This window comes from Petromyzon marinus, chromosome 82 (assembly GCF_048934315.1).
Source record: "Petromyzon marinus isolate PM22_M1 ecotype Great Lakes invasive population chromosome 82, UKy_Petmar_22M1.pri1.0, whole genome shotgun sequence".
NCBI classification, from domain to species: domain Eukaryota; kingdom Metazoa; phylum Chordata; class Hyperoartia; order Petromyzontiformes; family Petromyzontidae; genus Petromyzon; species Petromyzon marinus.
Genome location: NC_133747.1, coordinates 3,500,978 through 3,517,711, shown reverse-complemented (window position 1 = coordinate 3,517,711; position 16,734 = coordinate 3,500,978). Strand labels below are relative to the sequence as shown.

Genomic DNA, 16,734 nt, shown 5'->3' with positions numbered 1-16,734 from the left:
CAGCGGGTAGAAACAGCAGCGAAGAGTGGAAGCCCGGCAAGTGTTAGTGGAGAATAGATTGAGAGCCGAACCCAGATGATAATAGATAGCGATAGCGAGAGTTAGCGTTAGGAGAGTGGAGATTACGGTATAGGTAGGTTCAGGGAGAGTTAGCGACAGACAAATCACTGTGTGTAAAGAGATAGACAGAGTCACTGTGTGTGAAGAGATAGACAAGTCACTGTGTGTGAAGAGATAGACAGAGTCACTGTGTGTGAAGAGATAGACAAGTCACTCTGTGTGAGGAGATAGACAGGTCACTGTGTGTGAAGAGATAGACAGAGTCACTGTGTGTGAGGAGATAGACGAGTCACTGTGTGGAAGGAGATAGACAGGTCACTGTGTGTGAAGAGATAGACAGAGTCACTGTGTGTGAGGAGATAGACGAGTCACTGTGTAGAAGGAGATAGATATAGGATCACTGTGTGTGCGGTGAGAGAAGAAGAGACTGTGTGTGGAGTAAAGGAGTATGAGCAGACGGTGCTGAGGGGAATTCGAGTGTTCAAGTTGGCGGAGCGCGGAGAGGAGAAATTATAGTGTGTGTGTGTGAAATTATAGTGTGTGTGTGTGTGCGGAACGGTGGAAATAAAAGTGACGGTGAAAGAAAGGCAATTGTCGTCCGAGTGAAATCCAAGGCACTACACCTGTATCAAAGTACGAAAAATAATAATAGGTTTTATCCTTTCTGGCAATAAAACAGGTGATAATATGTTCAAACACCAAATATAAACCTTTTGCAAGGAATCGTGTCTGCATTTACCACACACAGTACTTGTGATGAACATGCAAACTAAACATGCTCTGAAAATATATGCTTTGGCCTTGAAACGGATTGGTCTACACCAGAGACTGACTTCATTCGGGCCTAGTCTCACCAGTGTAAACAAGAGAACGCCAAAAGATGCCTTTTGACATTCTGTGGTTTATACTCTCATATGAAGTCTGCGTTATAATGTGATATACAAACTGGGGCATACCTTGACGAAGCCTTAATACATCTCCAAGGTTCAGGTAACATTCTCTCTTCTTCTTCCTTCTGTGCTAAGATATCCATTTCCTCTGGAAGAAATTAGATGATTTGCGGTTAGGAATAAGATAATGAATTTTATTCAACAGGGACAATTATAAATTTTAACGAAAAGCATGTGGTTCATAGTGTTTTATCAACCCACATTTGGACTGGTGAGGCTACGAAATTAGATAGCCAGGCAAACAGTACATCATAAAATGCACGCGTGGACAAACAAGATGAGGTTAATTTACTTTAGATATATATTCAACGAAAGAAATATAATATAGATATGTTAAACGTTATAATGACACAAATTAGGCAACCTGAAAGTGTTACTATATGATAAATGTAATAATGAATAACCGTAAACCGAATGGACATATTTCAAGGTACACGTCTTCTCATATTTTGATGACACTCAACTATATCTACTTTTAGAAGAAGATACTGCACATTGACAAACAAATAACCTAGCATGCTGGTCTCAGTTGAGTGGCTTCATGGCAAATGAGTGCGACCAGCCGTTCATGTATGTTGAATAACATCAACATAACGTTGTCTTACTGTAATATAATGTACATTTGACCAGGAACTGAAAACATGAAAATGAATAACCCAGTTGTGAATGGTGAAATGATGTGTGTGTTCACGCACCAAAACGCCACATTATTGATGCTGCTGTTATTGCTGTAGTTGTAACTGCTGATTTTTTAAAATTAATAATTGAAGCCAAAATAGGGGCGCCACAGAGGGAGAACGAGTCACGCTCATGAAAATGTGGGGGCAGCCGCATCCTCTGGGTGAATCTCCATCTAATAGGGGCTCTAAGTTATCCGAGTTCACCATCCTCCAGAATTAGGGACTACGGATATGAGAAGTGGATTAACAAGTGAATACGGAGGAATGGAAAGAGGGGGAGGAAGGCATATAACCAAATGAACTTAAGACAATTTAAAACAATATGAACACGATGGCCAGATCAGCCTTTTCCCCCATCTGGCACCAACAACTATGATATATTTGCTACGGTAGTTTACTAAGGTCAAACCCCCCACCTACAAGTGCTCACCAGCCATTTTATTACATATGCAGTGAGTTCAACTGAGTCGCAGACGTACTCTTTGAAGGCAACACATTTATTAATACCAACAGATGGGGTAACTGCCCCTTAAAAGAATAACAACCTATGGTGGTGACCACCAGGCTAACTACACTAATTACACGTAACTAGCTACAACGGACCGGACGACAGCTCGGGTCCAGGTCCACGTGTTGGAGACGCTGTAGGACGTGGAACATTGATGAAGGTTTCTTCAGGATGAACAAAAGCAGCCGGTCCCTCTGGGGGACCTGGCTAATTTCCTCTCTGGTGCGGCCGACTCCGTCCCTGGCCACGACCACCTTTCAGAATCCTCCCACAGGATCTCGACCTAGACCACGTGAGCACCCCAGCTGCCATTTGGTGCCCCTCTTAACCGGTCACGTGTCTTCTTGGGTCAACCAGAGTGCACAGCCTTCAGTAACCCCTTCCTTATGGCCAGCACTCGCACACCCGATCATCTAGGGCTGGCATTGCACGCCAAGCGTGATGGCATCCAGCACTGTCAATCAGTGCTGACCGAGCCCCTCTAGTGCCGGTACTGTACACACATTATAGTGGTGTCCGCTATGTCAAGACACCACACGCTGTGCCTCTCTAGGGCCAGCATACACAGTGACATCCCGCTATGTCACTACATCAACCCCCCCCCCCCCACCCCTTCGTAACACTCAGCTGTCCTGGCTGTCAACTCCCCCTCTAACAATGAACAAAGTGAACAATTAAGAAACCCCTATGTGTGCCTCAACAAATAAATACCCCAACCCACCTATACAATATGTACACTATCTACAAATATACAGTAACTAACAGGGAAAGGGGACGAACGCACAGAACTACAATAGGCAAGAAAGGATGAGAGAGAGCGCAAGAAAAAAATCAACCGCAACAAAACGCGAACGTTCAGAACCCTCTCCATCACCAGCATCTCCCACCCTCACCATGTAACAACACCTGCAGGCACAATAAAGGCTAGGATCAACCAATAACCGATACGGCCTGCCAAGTGTGGGAGCGTGCATGTATGGGGATCATGAAAAGAAGAGTCTTTGATCGAGTCCTTGTGGCCGGGCCCTCAGGGTGAGGTGGTCTCACTCTCCCCGGAGGTCCTGGGGGGAATTTGCAATTGTCCCGTTGAACTCAGCTCCTCATGTAGAGCAGTCGGCTGGGCGGACGGACTCTTCTCTCCCGAATCCAGTGGAGATGGCACAGGTGGTGGCTTGGGGGATGTTAGATGCGCGGCACCTGAGGACGGGATCACACCCCTAAGCTCGCCGGACACATCTGATACTCGGCCCCAGCCTTGTGGAGATGGAATTAATTCACGTGGTGTGATGAAAGGTTTGAGGCGTGATGGATGTATAAACCAATTCCGCGGACCCAAGTGAATCTGAACACACTGTGGTTGAACGACCCGAATCACGTCAACCGGCCCCCTCCATGGTTTAAACAATTTCGGCGACGTACCCACCAGCACCTGTGGACAGTGCAGCCAGGCTCTGTCACCTGGAACCCACTCATCTGCGGAAGTATGAGAACCCCTCAGCCACTAATTTGCCAATTGGTGCGAATTGAAATTTTCCCTGGAATCCTACCTTCCGAAAGCTTCTGAGGGTAAATTTTTATTTAGCCTTATTTGGTGCAGCTCGTAATTGTGAGAAGCCGGTGGATGCGTGAGAGACCATTCTATAGGCAGCCAGGAAAAAGCAAGTCCCAGTCAAGTTGGAACTCGCTGACCTGATGGCTCAACATGGAGGTCAGAGTTCTGTGCAGCCGCTCTACCATTCTATCCATTTGCGGATGGTATGGTGACGTGCATCATTTCTTTGTTCCCAACAAATCGCACACCTCACGCAGAAATTTTGATGATTTTTTTTAATCCTGATCAGTCAAAAGACACTCGGGGGCACCCTTGTCCATCACAGAGCCAATGAGAAACACCTCTGTGATCATCGCCACCGACTGGTTGGGATGCGGCCAGGCCATCGGCCATCGTGAAAAATTATCGACTCCCACCAGCAAATACTTATTCCCACGAGAGGTAGTGGAAAATGGACCAAGGATTTCCAGAGCAACCAGTTCATTTATGCGGGAAACCTAAATGGATTGCAAGGGTGGACAACAGGGTTTCGACGGCGGTTTCTGATGCGTGCACTGCACACACCCTTTCAACAAATTAGCGACATCTTCCACCATGCCAGGCCAGAAATAGTCCAGCTTAATTGTGGCTAACGTCTTGTGCACACCCAGGTGCAACAATCGCTCGTGCACTGCCCAAATGACCTTCCCCCTCAGGGCAGTGGGCACAACAATGTTATAACGGTGCAACCCTCCATCCCAGTGCATGAGCAATCTGCCTCTGAAAATGACAGAGGCAACACCCCATTGATCCCCACCCCCATGAGCCTCCTTGACATGGCATCACAATTTAAGCAGGGAAGCGTCCTCAACCTGGAGGTGCCCACATTCTTAATTGTCCAACCCAATAACGGCATCACGTGCCACAGGAGCCTCGGCTACCCCAGAGGTTCTTACCTCGGCTGACGCTGCAAGGGGAGGGGGCGAGTCCTCGGTGGGCGGCTTACAGCACCCTGAGCCCGAAAAATACACGCACACGTTGCTCATTGGTAATTGCGACAGGGCATCTGCGTTCATGTGTCGGGAGCCTTTTAGGTGAGTACCAGTAAAGGAATAGTCCTGGAGGACTTCCAACCAGCATGAAAGTTGGCCAGACGGCTGTTCAATATGCAGCGCATACTGTAGTGCTGCATGGTCAGAGCACACCTCAAAGCGTCTACCATACAAATAGGGGTGATACTGTTGTACAAAAAAACACAATAGCTAACAGTTCACAGCGTGTGACACAGTATTGTTGTTAGGCCGGAAACAGCACTCTGCTTCCATATGCGACAACACTCTCAATGCCATTGACCATTTGAGACAGAACAGCTCCCATCATGGTGTTACTAGCATCTGTGTCAAGGATGAACGGCAAGGAAACGTCGGAGTAGCGGAGGGGAGGGCGTTCACCAAGCCATCCTGGAGGTCAACAAATGCGGCCTCCTCCTCCCCCCAAGGCGTGGAGAGGTTTGACGATAGTAGTGAATGTGGTGACAAAACGGTGGTAATAGGAAGCAAAACCTATGAAACTCCGCACCTCACCCACTAACGTGGGGGTCGGCAAAGTACGAACACATGCGGTTTTGTCCGGGTCCATCGCAATACCTGATTTACTATGTGGCAAAGATACCGAACAGATTTTTGGAGAAGGTGATACTTCTGTGGTTAAAATTTTAGGTTGGCTGCATGCATTTTAAGAAAGACAGCACATAACCGTTCGAGGTGTTCTTTAAATTTATGGCTGAAAACAAATACATCGTTGATATATATCAGGCAAAAGTCCCACTGGAGACCAGCTAGGACCAGTTCCATCAATCACTGGAACGTAGCCGGTGTGGAATGAAGACCCATCGGAAGCCGATTAAATTTGAATAAGCCTTGTGGTGTACGAAAAGCTGTTTTAGGCTTAGAGGCTTCATCTAGTGGCAACTGCCAAAATCCAGATAGGAGGTCAAGAGTGGAAAAGAACCGTGCTCCTGCTAGAGCATCCAGAGAATCGTCCATCTGAGGCAAAGGGTACGCATTAGCAACATATATCTTGTTAAGCCTATGGAAGTCAACACAGAAGCGCAAACTACCATCCTGCTTTTTAACAAGAACAATAGGCGTTCACCACGGGCTGGTGGATGGTGAAATAACATCTGCGGCTAACATTTCATCGACCGCCAGACGTACATATTATTTTCAGTAGGGCTCAGCCAGTATGGATTCTTCCGGATAGGAGTGGCATCACCCATATCGATGTGGTGAGTCAAAACTGTAGTGTGGCCGATGTCAAGTTTGCCTTTGCTAAATACATCTTAGAATTCATGCAAGAGCGCCCTCAACTCCCCCCCTGGGCCTTGGACAATTTCACTTTTTTTTAACAAAGCGTATCCATCCACCTCTCATCAGAACCCCCACATTGCCAACGATGTTTCCTTCAAGAAGCACTGGTGATGCATGAGCTAGCACGGTAGCTTCTTGAATGACTGACGTCTCTAACCCTGCGTTAAGGACCTGAATAAATGCTTTCTGATCATTAGATACCAACGTCTGGGCCCCGACTAACGTCAACCCACGAATGGCTTGATTAAAGGGTTCCAGGAGGATTCCTCCCAGTCGCCTTTTGGTCTGGCGGCTTCCACAATCGCAAATGGACCAACATTTGAGCCGCCAGGGGGAATCTTTACTGTCTTATGTGCAAGTGCTTGCACGGTAGCGTTGGCTGTGCACAAGCGAGTGGGAGAAGGCAAAAATGCCATTCGACGGCCGAATGGTAATTCAGGGGCATCTTCCCCAAACAGTCGGTCCTGAGCAAGCAAGGAATAGCAAGGGACATCGAAACAAGAACCGGTCCCATCAATCAGACATCCGCAATGCACACCTCTGCTGTTATTCGCCCAATGATGCCCAATGAGCCACCGTTTGCGGCAAAGCACAGAGATTTGACGGCGCATAGGGTACAACTTTCAGGGGGTAAGATGTTATAGATCAACCCTGAAATGATGGTCGTCGGCGCACCAGTTTTGACAAACATCCTGATTTCAACCCCCTCTATCAATCCGATAACAGCACATGAACCTGTGGCCGTGGCAACCACTCTATGGGCCAGCTCTGACAACTGACCCGGTCCGAGCGGCCAGTCAGCCCAATCGAAATCCGAACCCTCCCGCACCAATGCACAACGGAAACGAAAACCGAAGGAGCGAGATGAGTGAGGTGGATTCAGGGGCCGAGTGTGTGATGTGTCGCGACTTGCCTTCGGGTATAGTGGAGTGGAGGACCATCGGGCGGATGATGGCAGTGGTCTGGGGAGACATCATCGCAGGACGTGGCAGCCCGACGAGACATGCCCCAGCAGGCCGGAGTTACAGCACACGACGAGCCCGTTCCCAGGACGAGGAGAGGTCTTCCGCCATCGTTGTTTTTCCTCCTGTTGCACAATGCCGTCCCTTCGCCAGCCTCCAGCCTGGATTGATACGCAGGTTGGGACAGGCTCCACGTCTTCGGGTGTATTGGGTGCCTCATGGGGCGCGGTACACGCCACCAACCCTTTATGCCGTTGCAAGAGCTGTTGCGCCTGGATGAATCTTGCAAGCTTGATAGACGATAAAAACTTCATCGTTGATAGCCGGTAGGATGACATTGAGGTCCTTAGCCAATTCCAGCAACCTCTCGAGGACCAGCGAGTCGAGACCTGGTCCATCTTCGGAAAGGCAGCCTTCGGTAGTGCCAAAAATGCGCTACAGAAGGCAAGGGGCGTTTTGGCCTCCCCCCTCCTCAGCGCAGCGAACTTATGGTGCATATTCAATGGTGGTTCGTAGATCGCCACCATTTGGTCAAACGCTTGGTTCAGCATGGCCCTCTCTGATGGTGGGATGGTGAGGAACGCTGCCAGGGCATTGTCATCAAGAGTGGTGGGTAGAGCTCTCAACGCTACAAACCCCGCCAAGTCGCTGTTAGTCTGGAACCACCACTTAAAGGCCACCCAGTCGCCTCCGGCAGCTGAAAATTATTTAACGAAGGGCAGTCGTCGCCAGAGAGATGGGATATCCACCGGCGATGATGCAGCTTTAGATTTGGCGGGCTCCTCACTCTGCTCCTCAATAAAAATGGCGGCCGCATGCGCAGGCTGCGCCATGAGGGTTCCCGGTTGGCGGGAAATGGCGGCGGGATCTTCATTCCCACGCGGCTCCGTTGCTCTTTCTTCCACCGCTGGTTCCTTGTGATGGAGCTCCGCGACGATGGATGCTGTGGCTTGGAGGAGCTCTGCAAGGCGGGAGTGTGCTGTGCAGCGCTCCCTCGCCAATGGCAGTGAGCTGTTATGCTCCCTGTCGGCGCGCCGCTCCGCCGACGACGCCTGGCCTCCCTTCTCCGGGGTCGCCATCCCTGGGGCTGTATGAGGGATGAGTTTGTCATCCTCATCGTCCAACGTCCTGATACGTAGTCTGCTTCGAGTAAACATAACATAAGACGGCTAGCTTACTAAAAAAAAACGTTTGGCCACTTTAGACACCAGTTGTATTGAGTTCAACTGAGTCACAGACGTACTCTTTGGAGGCAACACATGTATTGATACTAACACTCTGGGTAACTGCCCCTTAACAGAATAACAACCTATGGTAGTGACTACCAGGTTAACTACACTAATTACACTGTAACTAGCTACAACGGACCTGACCACAGCTCGGGTCTAGGTCCACGTGTTGGAGACGCTGTATGACGTGGAACATTGATGAAGGTTTCTTCAGGATGAACAACAGCAGCCGGTCCCTCTGGGGGACCCGGCTAATATCCTCTATGGTGGGGCTGGCTCTGTCCCTGGCCACGACCACCTTTCAGAATCCTCCCACAGGATCTCGACCTGGACCACCTGACCACCCCCAGCCCCCACTTGGTGCCCCTCTGTAGACTTAATGGTCACGTGTCCTCTTGGGTCAATCAGAGTGCACGGCCTCCAGTAACCACTTCCCTATGGCCAGCACTCGCACACCCGATCCTCTAGGGCTGGCAATGCACGCCAAGCGTGATGGCATCCAGCGCTGTCAATCAGTGTTGACCGAGCCCCTCTAGGGCCGGTACTGTACACACATTATAGTGGTGTCCGCTATGTCAAGAAACCACACGCTGTGCCTCTCTAGGGCTAGCATACACAGTGAAATCCCGTGATGTCACTGCACATATTTAGTGGCATAGAATAGTAATGTAGCAGCATAGAGCTGGCTGCTGGCAGGGAAGGGGATCTGTGGCTACAGCAGCCCTGACGTCAGCAGGCCAGGTTATATACCAAAGGGGGATCTAGGGGAAAGGCCACAGAAAGGGCACACCGCTAGAACGGGGGCGTGGCCGGGGGTGGAGCAAGGCCATGCTGACAGTATAAGAGGGACCCCTGTAAGGGACCTCAGGGCTGCCATATGGAGTCATTCTTCACCATTCTTCTCGTCGTCTTCACAATCCTTCTTGTCGTCGTCTCTGTCTTCGCCATCTCGGGGCATTTCCAGTTAGGCAGCCTTCCAACTGTACTGTGACTGAGTAATGTCGCCGACCAAAGACGGACATATTGTAACGTGTTAACCCCGATGGTGCTTGTTAATAAACAAGTGCCTCCAAGATCATCAGGTGAGACAATCACACCAGGGAAACTGCTAAAACAGGCGAGAGAGCTGCCGTGACAAGTGGCTATATGGGAAGGGTACGTGGGCGGGGCTAGAGATGGGGGGGGGGTTGTTTTGTCCACCACGTAAAAGCAGTGATCCGCCTCGGCAGAGGTATTTGTTCTGCCGTGTCTCAAATCTGATTTGTGTTCGAGAACACGGTCCGAGACATGTCGTTTCGTTTCCCCAATGTAACTGCTGCCGCAGACACAACTTAGTTTGTAAACACCAGGGTATTGCATATCAGAAATCACATCCTTCACAGATGTGATCAAATCACGGATTTTGTGTACTGTGTTGAATCGAACCTGGATCTTGTGTTTATTTAAGATTTTGGAAATATTTTTGGTAACACCTTCTATGTATGGCAAGGTGATGGTTTTGATTGGGTCCTCAGATGGTTGCGTCCACATGGTTGCGGATACAGCTTTGCGGATTGTGCGGTCTAAATATCCATTCATCTTGATGGCTTGGTGTACATGCCCCGCCCACGTACCCTACCTATATTGCAACTTGTCACACCAAATTCTCTCGCCTGTTTCAGCAGTTTCCCTGCTGTGATTGTCTCACCGAATGACGGTCGCTTGTGTCGCGATCTTAACGTCGTGATCTATTATTTTTATTTTTTCTACCTATGTGACTTTACCGAAAGAACTAAAGAGTATGGATTCCTGCAGTCACGAAAGCTTCAAATCCAGATTAAGTGCCTCCCACTCTTATTGTCTCTGAGTTAGTCACTACACATATATCACACGTTATATGGGTTATGTAAAGACTTGGATTCCAGAACCTCAACTGGCTCCATTCCTGGTATCCAATTTCCTATTATTCTATTCGCTGGGACCTCCGACCACTCCCATGAGGCCAAGTCATTGAGTCCAAAGAGTCCGAAGGTCGAGGGAGTCAATATATATCTGTTTGTGTGTAAGGGGGATCCCTGCGTCACTCGGAAGCTAAATAGAGAGGGGAATGAGCATGAAGAGGATCAAACATGACAAGGTGGCAACATGGATGGGGATGGTCGCATGGCAGCCACTCCCCCGGCAGGGACCACGGTGAAGTCTTATGGAGCCGTGAGCATGCCTCTTTCCAATGGAGGTCAGACGTGGCCCACCGGGGTCGTGTGGCCAGTGTAGCTCAGAGGGAAAATAAATCCCGCTCACATGGCCACCCATCTTTACTTGTGGTTCACGGAAATTAGGGGGTGCCACACCCCCCCCCCACCCCCCCAACTTACCGAGGGGAAGGGACCACAGCTTGTAAAAGGTTTCAGATTGTTGTTTTAACAACTTAACACTTGTTTTGTTGACAGAAAAAAAGGAAAAACCTATTATCATATTTAGGCACTAGCAAAGGAGGTCCCACGATGTAGATTATCATGCTAACCTCTCATTACTCTGATAGTGCATTGCCTTTGAGCTGTACGCCTTTTAGTGTCCTCTGGTCGAACACCATTTGAGACGAGGCTCAAAAGAAAGCTGTCTCTGGTGTGGGCCAATCAGTTTCAGATACAATGCATATATTATCAGAGTATATTATTTTGTTCTTTCAGTAAAGTCAAGTAGGTAGAAAAATTTAATTAAAATAATATCTCACGACGTTTCGATCGCAACACAACTAGGTGACATTTAGATGGCTTAAACTTGAGATGAGTGGCCCAAACCCTAATGAATACATGACGCAGCCAACGCAGATGCTCCTCAAAGGAGTGGCCAAAGACAATGACGTCGTCCAAATAGATAAGACATATGTTCCATCGGAGGCCTGCCAAAACCGTTTCCATCAGGCACTGAAAAGTAGCTGGCACGGTTCAGTGTGTGAGTCTTTGTGTGTGTGTGAGTCTGTGTGTGAGCCTGTGTGTGTGAGAGTCTGTGTGTGTGTGTAAGTCTGTGTGTGCAGTGCGGCAAAACAACCCCCTACCTCCTCGCGGTGCAGGATGGGCAACTTTGTCATAGACAGTGCTGTGGGGGGAGAGCCAATTCCGATTGGCTCCTCCCCTCATGGCGTCTGTGTCCACCACAGTGGCTAAACGGGGGCTCTGGACGGGTGCGATGGGCTGAAAACCCCTCCACCTTCAATTAATTACCACTAAACCACGAGTTAAACTGAAATATGTAACTAATAAGCTTGTGCCGGAGGCCCCGGGGGGACAGGCGTCTATGACGTCTCCTGGCCAAACACCAATTGGCGGAGCCAGGAGATTGAATCTCTACCCTCGGGGCTCCTCCAGAAACAACGAAAAGCCACTACGGATGGCCACATGGAATGTTCGAACACTGACTGCGGAGGAGAGGCTGCCACTCCTCTGTCGGGAGCTGGACCGGTACCGCGTGGATCTCAGTAGCATTCAGGAGGTCCGGTGGAACGATTCTGGCTCCTGCAACCATGAGGGGTGGACAGTCCTCTACACGGGGCAGCAGACTGCCAAACAACAGGGTGTGGCTCTTCTTTTGAACAAAAGAATGAAGGGGGCGTGGGAGCGTGGCGGTGAGGTGTGGGATGCTGTAAGCCCCAGGCTACTTTGGGCTCGCCTTCCCATCAACCGGAGGCGAGGAGTGGTGGTCGTGGTTACTTATGCCCCCACCGAAGACGAACATCCGTGGAGGGATGCAGGCAAAGCCGATGAGTCAGATGCCTTCTATGACCTCCTGTCACAGGTGCTGGCTAAAGTGGCACCTCGGGATAGAGTCATTATGTTGGGTGACTTCAATGCCCGAGTTGGTCATAATGCTGGCACCTGGTCTGAAGTGATTGGAGGGCATGGGCCAGATCAGCTCAATAACAACGGTAGGAGGCTGCTAGATTTTTGTGCAGCCCATGGGCTTGTAATTACAAACACGCTGTTCCGGCATCGGCGCATCCACACAACATCATGGATGCATGCCGGATCCAAGCAAGAACATCTGCTGGGCTACATAGTGACGGACCAGTGGATGCGAGCCCATGTCCTTGACACCAGGACCTACCGTAAAGCTGATCTGTCCTCTGACCATCGACTAGTCATCTATAAGATGCGCCTGCCATTCTTCTACTCCGGTGTGGGTATACACCCAGGACCCCATTCCAACCTAAAGTGGCCTGGTTTCAGTTATCTGATGAAAGTTGCAAGCGAGAATTTCATCATCGCTTGCAGCTGGGATTGGCATCGTCCCCGACTCCTCCTGATGTCGAGGGTAAATGGGCGAATTTTAGGACTGTGACTCATGCAGCTGCAATGGCTGCTTTGGGTACGCGGTCCAGACCTCCCCAGAGACCCTGGCTGACAGACAAGGTGTTCAGGATGGTTGAGAAAAAGCGACACGCACACTGTCATCGGGTACAGAATCCCACGTCAGAGAATGAGGAGGCTTACCACAGCCTTCGCTCGGAGGTTCGGAGAGCCGTGAGGCGCTGCAAGGATGGGTGGTGGTCGCGGGTTGCTGAGGAGATGGAGTCTGCCTCAGTGGCCCGCGATCACAAATCTCTATTTAACTCCAGCAAAAAAGTAACCTGCAGCACCACACCTATTACCATCATTAGGGGAAAAAACGGTGATCCAATCTCCGACCCCCAGGAACAGGTTTGCAGATTTGCTGAGCATTTCTGTGAGGTCCTGGGGGAGGGAAAATCCCTCAGCCAGGAAAACATCGCGGCACAACGTAAGGATGACCCTGCTGAGGCTGCGGTGCCTCAAATATTGGAAGAAGTCACCCCCTGTGAGTGGCTGGCTGAAGTACCATCTGTTGAGGAAGTACTGAAGGCGATCCGGAGTCTGAGACCAGGAAAGGCAGCGGGCAGAGATGGTCTCCCAAGCGAAATGCTGAGGGAGGGTGGCGTTTGTGCACAGACTGCCCTATATTACATCATAACAACAGTCTGGACCACTGGACGGGTTCTGCAGGATTGGAAGGAGGCCCTGGTGGTCCCCTCTTTAAGAAGGGGGACCGCACAGACAGTAACAACTACAGGGGCATCTCACTCCTCAGTGTGCCGGGAAATGGCCTGGCAAGGATTATTTAACATCGCCTCGCCAGGCACGCTGAGGAGAGGCTTGCAGAGCCCCAATGCGGTTTCAGGAAAGGGCGGTCCTGCACAGATGCCATATTTTCTATCCGTCTGCTACAGCAGAGGTGTAGGGAATTCTAACAAGACCTAAATCTCTGCTTTATTGACCTGGTCAAGGCCTATGATACCATCCGTAGGCCTGGGCTCTGGGTTGTTCTTCGTGCTTTTGGAGTCCCTGACCCTCTGCTCACGATCATTAAGGACCTTCATGATGGTGGTCAAGGGATGGCTCCCTATTGCTCAACCACGTTATGTATGCCGATGATTTGGTAATAACTGCTCATTCAGAGGAGGAGTTGGAGACGCTGCTGCTGAGACTGGAGCGTGCCACTAAGAGATGGGCCCTTACCATCAGCCCCACCAAAACTAAGCACCTGCCTGGGTATTTTGTACCATCGGACACTCCACCCCCACAACTCCCAATCGGTGATGGGGCAGTTGTGGAGAGAGTGGAGAGTTTCCCATACCTGGGCAGTGTGCTTATGACCAGCTCCAGTTTAACAGCAGAGGTCTCACTCCGAATCAGTCGAGTGGCAATATCTTTTCATCGGTTGCATAACGCTGTGTGGAAGCCACCTGGTCTGTCGCTCCGCACTAAGCTTCAGGTCTTCTCGGCCACAGTCATTCCCTCCCATCTCTACGCTTGCGAAACGTGGACCCCCTTAATGGAGCATCTTCGCCGGTTGGAAACATTAGGCTGGCCTGCCTACGAGCCATCCTGGGTTTAACCAGGCTGAATTGTGTGAGGAGCTCACAAATCCTTGAAAGTTCTGGGCAAGGTCCCATCGGTGAACTCCTCCGGCAGGCAAGGCTGCGTTGGCTGGGTCATGTAGCCCAGCCACCGCATTCCGAAACAGCTTTTTTTCGGCCAGATCGAGGGGGCTAAACGGGCGCGGCACGGGCTAGAGAAGAGATGGAGTGATGTGGTACAGGAGGACGTGGAGCTGAGTGGACTTGACGATGACTGGTACCAGTGGTGTCAAGATCGGCCTCTGTGGAGGAGGATCGTGAAGGACGCTATTGGGCAGTTGGAGGCAGTCGCCCTCCAACAACAACAGAGGGCGGAGGAGTGACCCTCACAACAACGAGCGGAGCGCCGGGTGGCTAAAGCACAGCAGGTTGGCACAGTAGGGGGCACAGGTGGTGCACCAGCCAGTCATCTCAGTCAGTCGACCCGTGGCACCTGGGTCTGCCCCGTGACCTCCTGCCTGCGGGCGTTCGACACTTCACGTGGCCTCAAGGTGCACATGGCCTGGCACAAGCGTCGTGGTGACGTCACCACCACTTAGTGGCGAATGGCGGTTGTTGTGTTGTTGTGTCATTTATTAAGCCATCTGTGTCTCTCCCTGGCTTGATCACCATCGCCCTCCTCAAGCCATCCCTTCATCCGTGGAACACAGATGCCCCCCCCACCCCCTGCAATAAAAGTTATCTGGCGATGAGTCATTTCCCTCGCTCTGGGTGTTACGTTATTTTGCTATCCCGTGCTGCGGAAAGACAAAGACGGTTGGGAGGCTCTTTCCTGTGGGATACAGTTTATCTTGGTTGTGTAAGTTTGACCTATTTCGCCTCATCTCTTCTAGATAACACTCGGTTTAATACTGCATAATCATTATTTGGTTATGTTCCCAAGATTGTGATTTAACATTGCCATTACCACGCATTTCCTCGGGTTTATTAATTTCGTCCCCCCGTCTGTATCCAGAGATCTGTGCTGTTATACTAGAGTCATTTTTTTGGTGTCCTGAGTTCCAAAGGTATACCTAAGCTTCCGTTAAGCTTCTTGACTGCTGGAATTCATTCCTTTGGTTTTTGTAAAGTCACGTAAATGGCAAGATGTGGTGTAATTTAAGGTGAATAACATTAGTATTAATAAAACATGCATGAGAAGTGATAACCCACTAGGGAGATTCTAGTCTGGTGTTTTTTTATCGTAGTGTGTAGATTCCTATGTCAGCTTATTCTTGTTGCTGAGTTTTTCTTGGACTTTCTGTTAATTAAAATAACCAAAACTTGTCTGTCCGGTTTTCGCCGCCCTGGAAGCTGGCGAGGCTTGAAGCCGTGTCGGGACTTTTTTTTAGTCTCTCATGTAGAAATCCCCCCCCCCCCTTCTCTTTGGTTTGGGTTTATTACTATTTATTGCTTATATCCGGCGGCCTGTTGTGTGTGAGGGGAGGGGGGGCTGTATCACCCCCCTTTGCACCAAATGACACCACAATTGATTGAAAAAATACCGGCAAAACCATTATTAATAGCAATTTTGGAAAAAGGCCTATATATACAACAGCACCCGATGCATTTGGTTGTCTGAACCAAATGTTTTTCTATGCGTAGTGAACCCTGCATGGTGGCATGTCTGGTCTGGTCAGTGAATTCGCGTCCATAGTGGTATGGCATGAGTTGTTGTACAAAGTACACAATCGTCAATTACTTTTGCTGAGTTATTCATTATGTCTGTTACACGGATGACAAGACATGGCAGCCGTAAGGGATAACGACCTCCTGATCCTGATTTAAATGTGACAATAACACCCTAATCCCAAAATACTTACGTGCCTGTACAAGGTGACTGGTATGGAAAAGTCAGGGTATGTGAGAGGAGAAACTTTGGCGAGGTGAGATTGAAGCTTTAAAAATCGTATCTCTTCTGTACTCCAGGTAACATCTGACACTTTACCTTAAGTGCATGTTTATCAATGTTGGTGAATTTCAGCAAAAAGGGTGGTCAAAGGAGACAAATCCCAAAAACCTGTACACATTTGGCATGATAAAAGTTTTTGGGTGAGATTGCGTTATTTATAAATGTGTCGTAACCCTCCACCAACCGACACGGCCAAACAGTAAAAAATGTGTCACGTTTACAAAGGACAAATAGTTCACTACTTTAGCCCACCGGTGTGTTGAAGAGTGAATCAACATCATTAAAATTTTGAGTACGACGTTTCGCTAGTAATTGCATCCAGCATCATCGGGCAATTCGCCAGAATGGTAAAGCCCTCACTTGCTCCCGGTCTTAAATAGAGCAGCAGGGTGACGTCATCATTTAACTCATTCAGGTGCAGTGATTTGGGGCAGGGGGGGGGGTATTGTAATTATATAATCGATTGGTAATCAGTCAATGGTTATGATTAGTAATGAGTTGTAGATTAGTAATTAGTTGTAATGTGTGTTATTGTGATTATATGCTACGTTAGTAATCCGTTAATTAGTATGTGTTTCCCCTATAAGAAATTGTAGTATGTATTATTTAATAATACGCTTCCAAGCCGCACTAAGCCTGTAAC

At 49.3% G+C, this 16,734-nt stretch overlaps 1 long non-coding RNA gene across 2 annotated transcripts in view; it reads right to left on the bottom strand.

Moving 5' to 3' along the window:
- LOC142907712 (uncharacterized) overlaps positions 1 to 16,734 on the bottom strand; it is a 78,292-nt gene that overhangs the window by 52,735 nt on the left and 8,823 nt on the right. For both annotated transcript variants that reach the window (XR_012931220.1, XR_012931221.1), the window contains exon 2: positions 1,017 to 1,098. This is a non-coding gene — a long non-coding RNA (uncharacterized LOC142907712). The remainder of the gene's footprint in view (positions 1 to 1,016; positions 1,099 to 16,734) is intronic.